Below are 6,385 nucleotides of genomic sequence, written 5' to 3' on the forward strand. Positions count from 1 at the left end.
CTAGTGGCTAAGGTACTCGGCAGCTAACCCGCAGGACGCGGGATCGAATCACGGCTGCGGCGGCTGCATTTACGATGGAGGCGGAAATGTTTTATTTATTTTATTTATTTATTTATTTATTCAGGTTACCCCTAAGGGCCCTCTTGAAGAGGGTATTACATAGGGGGGGGGGGCAATACAACATGGTTTACAGCAAGATACAGTGCAACCTGACAACCGCAACAAAGCGCAAACCATGAATACGGGCAGCAATTGCATGGCGTTATACAATAGTTAAAAAACAAAAGAAAACAGAACAACAAAAGCAAAAAAATATTTAGTTAGTCACCGTAGTGCGCATGAGCTCTGAAAACTTTACCGAGTCTTTCTCGGTGGCAATATGTGCAGGCAAACTGTTCCACTCTATAATAGTGCGCGGGATGAATGACTGAGCGAAACGAAGTGTGCGAGATAGCGGGCGTTTGACTTTGTTAGGATGATCACGGCGGGGAAAGATGGAACAGGCGGGTTCAAACAAACTGTCATGTAATGATGGGTGATTGTAAAGTTTGTGGAAAAGTGATAGGCGTGCATATTTCCGACGAATGGCCAAATCTTCTAGCTCAGCACGGTTTTTTAAGTTAGTTACGCTGGAATAGGTAGAATAATCTGAGGTCCGTGTGCTCGGATTTGGGTGCACGTCAAAGAACCCCAGGTGGTCGAAATTTCCGGAGCCCTCCACTACGGCGTCTCACATAATCATATGGTCGTTTTGGACGTAAAACCACACATATCAATCAAATGTGATCGCGGCATTAGATCAAAATAGGGATTACTATTAGATTTATTTTTATTAGCCTGATTTTTCACTCAAAGCGACAGATAATAAAGCTCTTCGACTTTTCAAGCTTGAAAACTGCAAAGGCGGTCAAAGAACGTGCCGAATATCATGCGCTGAAGCAAGCGTGCCAGGGATCAGTAAAGCTACAAAACATTAAAGAAGCGTTCGCGAGCTGGCTCGTTTCGCACGTGTCGTTTCCTCTTCAATTACCACATTGTTTGTTACAATCGCAACGGCGTCCTTAATACGCTGAACGTAACAGGCCATATGTCATGCGAGCTCCCTGTGTGGTAGGGCTTTCAGCTCATTTTATTGGGCAGCCTTTCTACGTCAGAGGTCGAGGGAAACACAGTATAAGGTGTGCTCGCAAAAATCGAGTATAGGGTAAGCATTTATTTTATTGTATTTTGGTAATTCTACGCTGAATACCTTTGCACTGCTTGGCCCTATCGCTGCCGTTCTTGCGGCACTGATCTCTTAAGCCATCAGTGTACACAAAAAACTTGAAAAACATGTAAAACAATGAAGTCATAAAAATTGTTAGAAGACACCTTTCAAAATATATATGAGCCACCAAGATGTGCCTCAAACTTGCCCAGAACTAACTTGCGAGCGCTCCCACAAAGTATACATAAAAACATTGCTTAAGGCTCTACACCTAGAAGGTATAGCCTTGATGTGATACTGGATATTCTATTGTGCAAATTCCGTAAATTTTCTTAACGTGGGAAGGATTTATACCATGCCGCACTCATAGCTTGTGCTACAACGATCCTTCTTACAAGTTGTTTGCCATGCCTAGCTAAAACAGTGAATTCTGAGGGTAGCATTGCCTTAGCCAGGCAAAGAAAACCAACTGATAGATTTTAGAGGCAGCCGAAATTCGGAGTCTGGGTGAAAAAACTGTCTTCCATTTCCCTATCTAATATATAAATAAACTACCTACAGCATATACCTTTTCAGTAGTTTTTTGTCCATGCTTTACACTGTTCTTGACTTTGATTTTAGTTTTTAACGTATTATATATTGTTTATCTTTTGTGTGTGTGCCCCCTTTACTTCTCTGGCTTTTCTGTGTTTGCCTCAGTTGGGTTTAGGATCAGTTATATATTTTCACTTCTTTCATATCGAGGGCGTGCTTTGTGGCGTAGGAATTTCAGACTGCGTGGTTAGCTTCGGTTCAATGTCTTTTTGGCAAGCAGTTCTCACGTGGCTTTCACCGCTTCTTTTCTTCAAGTTATCTTTCGGTTCTTTAGACGCGTGTCTACAACAAGGCCCTGCGTTCCAAATAAGAAATCAGTTATGAGTTCAGTGCTGTGTGTTTGTGTTCTTCCTGAACGTTTCGTCCCTTTTGCACTGATAAATCTAAGTTAAGCAACTGACAGCTAGTCGATTTAAAACGATGTACACAATGCTCACAACCTGTTTTATTTGAACTGTCACGCCGGCATTGATGTATCTAAGGGAGGCGAGACAGAACGTATTCTACTATGTCATGTCACTTTTCGTCAACGGTGCAAGTGGCGCATAAACAGTGACCCATTCGGTTCGAAACGGGCTTTAAATACTGATTTGGCGAGGACTTAGTTTTCTTTGCATCTGAAAGTCACTTGCTTTGAAACTTCGAAAAAAAAACGTGTCTCGTGTAATGAAAAGGGGAGACAGAGTTTAAAGGTTTAACACCGGCTGACTGCGCTGTGCAGAGGTAATTGCTAAAGCGAACAAAACGGGACGCAAGGTGAGAGTTCAATTTCTTCCGGGTCCAGCAAACATTTATGGGCATAAGAGACTAATTGAGGGTGGGTGTCGCATCTCGGAATTTCCTATTTATGCCACATGACCTACAATAAACATCTTGCGACAACCATGACTGTGAGGAAACGGCCGGACAACTTCTCTGGGTGTGCTTGTGCAGCTATATCAAAACGTTCATGACCGTCCTCGACATATAGAACGTTTGCTCCTTGCAGACATGAAAAACGTCCGAGGCCACTTTCAACACTATCTGCTTTAATTAAACGCTCTGTACAGATAACGATGACTTGCGGAATGTTTGACCGACTCCGTGAGTTTTACGGACTTGCATCGGGCTTGGAAGCAGTTGTTGCGTTTGCAGTAAGGTGGAGAGGTAGGGAGAACGAAAAATTCTATAATTCGGATATGCATTGCTTCCACTGTTCTACAACGTATGTACTGTGTGTTTACCGTCTTGTTTCTACACAATATTTACCAACTTCAAAGGCAAAGCTAGAAACGTTGATGCAATAAAATTGGAAAAATTCCAGCAATTATTGAGGCATTATTGTCCCATATTGCCGGCAGAAGTATTCACCCTGTATTCAACTTGGCTACATGGCATTTGCACTTTTAAAGAGGAATCGAGTGAGTTGAGTAAACTTCGTTAAGGACAAACTGTATTTATGTGCAAACTTCTCAGATCTGAATGTTCGGCCATTTTTTTCTTCAAGTATTTCTGTCCGTATTGATTGGCACTCTTACAGTTTACACAATGTTGATGATTGGCGTACTATTTGGAAAGGCGGCTAACAGCACTAACTTTACTCGACCAGCTGTGTGCAGACGTGTTTTTTTTTACACTCGAGCTCTACAGAGGCCTATTAAAGTTTGAGCTGTCACAAAAGGAGTATTGGCAGGCTATATTGATAAACAAGAGCGTATTCACGCCGTGTTGAGAAACAACCACGCAAAATATATGGGCTAGTATCAATACAATAGACAATAATACCTTGAATACTGCGCCAACAAATTCAGCAGATTGTCTTTCTATGAATGTAGTTGCTATTTGCAGTAGTTTCAAAGAAAGTTTAGTTGGCCATCGCGTTCTCCTCCGGTACATAGATACATGCGCCCACATGCCACATATAGACGCATGCATAAGAGAAGAGTAATGCCTTCGTGCGCAATTGGAACTTTGCGACACCCAGCGGGGCCAGCTATAAACCCGTCTCCGTACGTAATGATGGCCACCGGGCCGGCTGGCTGGGCAGATCATTATTTAAAATTTATCGCGTCGTCGCACCCTCGGCACAATGATCGCGGCTCGTGCTAATGCCGGGGCGTCCCAGCCACCATTGATGCGCCGGCCCAAAGGAGCATGCTCCTTGCAGACGTTGATTCTTAATTCGCTATACACAGTGGAGTGCAGGACCAGCTGTCGAACAGAGAAGGCCGTATAGCTGCGGCCGGCATAGCCCGAAGCCACACGCGCACACTCCATTCCCACTGCGCTATATAGTTGCGTGCACCGGTATAGTATACATACCGAGTTTTCGCGCAATCTCGAGCGTTGCGTTGCAGTGAAGTTCAATTTTCTTATTTGGAGGGTACGCCTTGGGTTATTTAGCACAGCGTGGATAATTTCTACAACAAAAGCTGAGGGACAGAAAGAGATGCATCCACATTCTTCTTTAGAGTTTCTGTTCTCGTGTGTCGGCGCTGTGCATGCTACGCAAGGCCTTCTTGCCTGGCTTTCTTTGACTTGGTTCTTACGGATAACAAATACAAAGCCACGCGCCCCAATCATAGCGCACGGTGTACTCACAATGTACATGCACATACGTTTTAACGGGCCACTTTTTTTCTCTTAAAGTTACGTTTATAGCTCATTCTTCTGTTCGTTCACGTGTTCTGGGGACGTCATTTTTGCCCTGCTGTACAGACGGTCAAGTGTAGCTAGCTCACTTCACTCGGGTAAGTAAAGACGGGCGCGTGCAGACGACAAACTCGGGAAGAGTGTATAGAATTCGCAACACGGAGTGACACACGGAGCTCGAACAACTTCACCCGCTGCGCTTACAAACGGCGCTGTGGTGGCGTTGTGGCAACGGCAACAATGCTGCGCAAAACTGGCCCCCGGTCGACGACCCAAAAGTCTTGCAAAGCAAGAAAATTAGGCAAGGGGGACTGTTACAAGAGGCGAGAATTATTGCGGTGCACAGGGGCCCACCCCGTTCGCAGGAGATAAGTGGATGACGAAGCGGAGCGTGCGACCAATGATGCACAGATGAAAAGTAGGTGAGGCTGTCAGCAGCTATGTCGCCAAGAAGGTGAAGATAAAAAGGAAGCAAGGGGATGCTGCAGGAGGGTCGTTGGGGAGTCGTGTGGCACGGACGGCGTCTACAGTCCTCGCCGGGAAGGAAAGGGGCTGTCTGAATACAGCGAAGGAAGGGTTCTGTCGCCGTCATCACTTGAACTGTCCGTCGTCCGCCACGGAGAGCTAGTGGAGGAAAAGGAACACCGCTGTTCTCTGCAGTTGCTGCCGGTCGTCGCAGATACAGAGCAGCGTGCCGGGAGGGTGTCGAAGGAGGAGGGTGTGTATACGAGGAGGTGTCGGTAATGAGAGCACCAGCACGAAGTGCGCCCGTGGTTCTGCGGTGGCCGAAAAAATTTACAGCCGCCAGAGTACGTAGTGTCAAGCGCACGCTCGTGGTTTCGAGAATAACAAGATTAGGGCCTAGGAAAGATTTTTTAGTGCTCTTTGCTCGTTTTTATTACCACTTCCTCTCTTGTCGTTCGATCCGGATCGATGCGACTGCAGAAGCGAGAGGAGCGTGGTAATTAGACATTCAGCGGCTGGGAGCGTAAAAAAGGAAAGAGCGATGAAAATCTCCGACTTCATTCTACTAAAGAAGAGAGTAGAATGGCCGCGGCGCAATTTAATAAGCGAGGCCCGACAGTCCCGCCATATTCTGCTGAAACCGAAACGCTTGTTCTCTGCGCTTCTACACAATCTTGGTGCTCTGATTCGGCAACAGTGTTAGAGCCAAGAAATTTCAAGCTTTCAAAAGATTTTCACACTTGCGTTCAAGCTTCCTTAAAACTTTCTGTTTTACTGCAATCCTGGAGATGTACCGGTGGGAATTTATTTCGTCTGCGCATATTTTGTAGCACGCCGAAAGTTATTTTTTGAAATCAAAACAACGACGTCCCACAGAGCAGTTTAAGCTTAGCGGTACCTAAAACGCGAAAAGGAGGAAATTTAATTCACTACAGCGCTAACCCCATCAGCGTAGATTAAATGTGTGCAAGAGTTCCCGTCTCATTCAAGTGTATTGCTCTATGTTTAAGAGCAAATGACAAAGACTCATGACTGCCAAACCGCGTGTGAACTACACGTTTGCCTACTTTCATTCATCTTAACAAAACCACATGAAAGAAACGAGTTTCAGATTTCTACCACTTAGGAAACTTCCAGCTATACCACATGTCAACGTTCACCTGTGGCTATCTCTTTTGGAATACGAAAATACTCCTATACAAAAATACACCTTCACATTTATTCTGTTGCTCTAAATATCACCTTTGCTCACTAAGAGCAGCCTAAATGACCGTGATACGTGGAAAAGGTAAAAGTTAACCGCAAAGAACCCTTATGTGCGTTGCACCCAGTTCTCCGGTCACATGCTGTTGTGTTCTGACATTCCTGCGATCATGCAGTGCTTTCTGATGTTCTGAAGAAATTCACAGTACAGAAGATTGCGCTCTAAAGCCAATGCGCGACGTCTTTTGTGAGATTTCACTTGGCGTACACGCACCGTGTACCCAC

Source organism: Rhipicephalus microplus, chromosome X, assembly GCF_043290135.1.
Source record: "Rhipicephalus microplus isolate Deutch F79 chromosome X, USDA_Rmic, whole genome shotgun sequence".
NCBI classification, from domain to species: domain Eukaryota; kingdom Metazoa; phylum Arthropoda; class Arachnida; order Ixodida; family Ixodidae; genus Rhipicephalus; species Rhipicephalus microplus.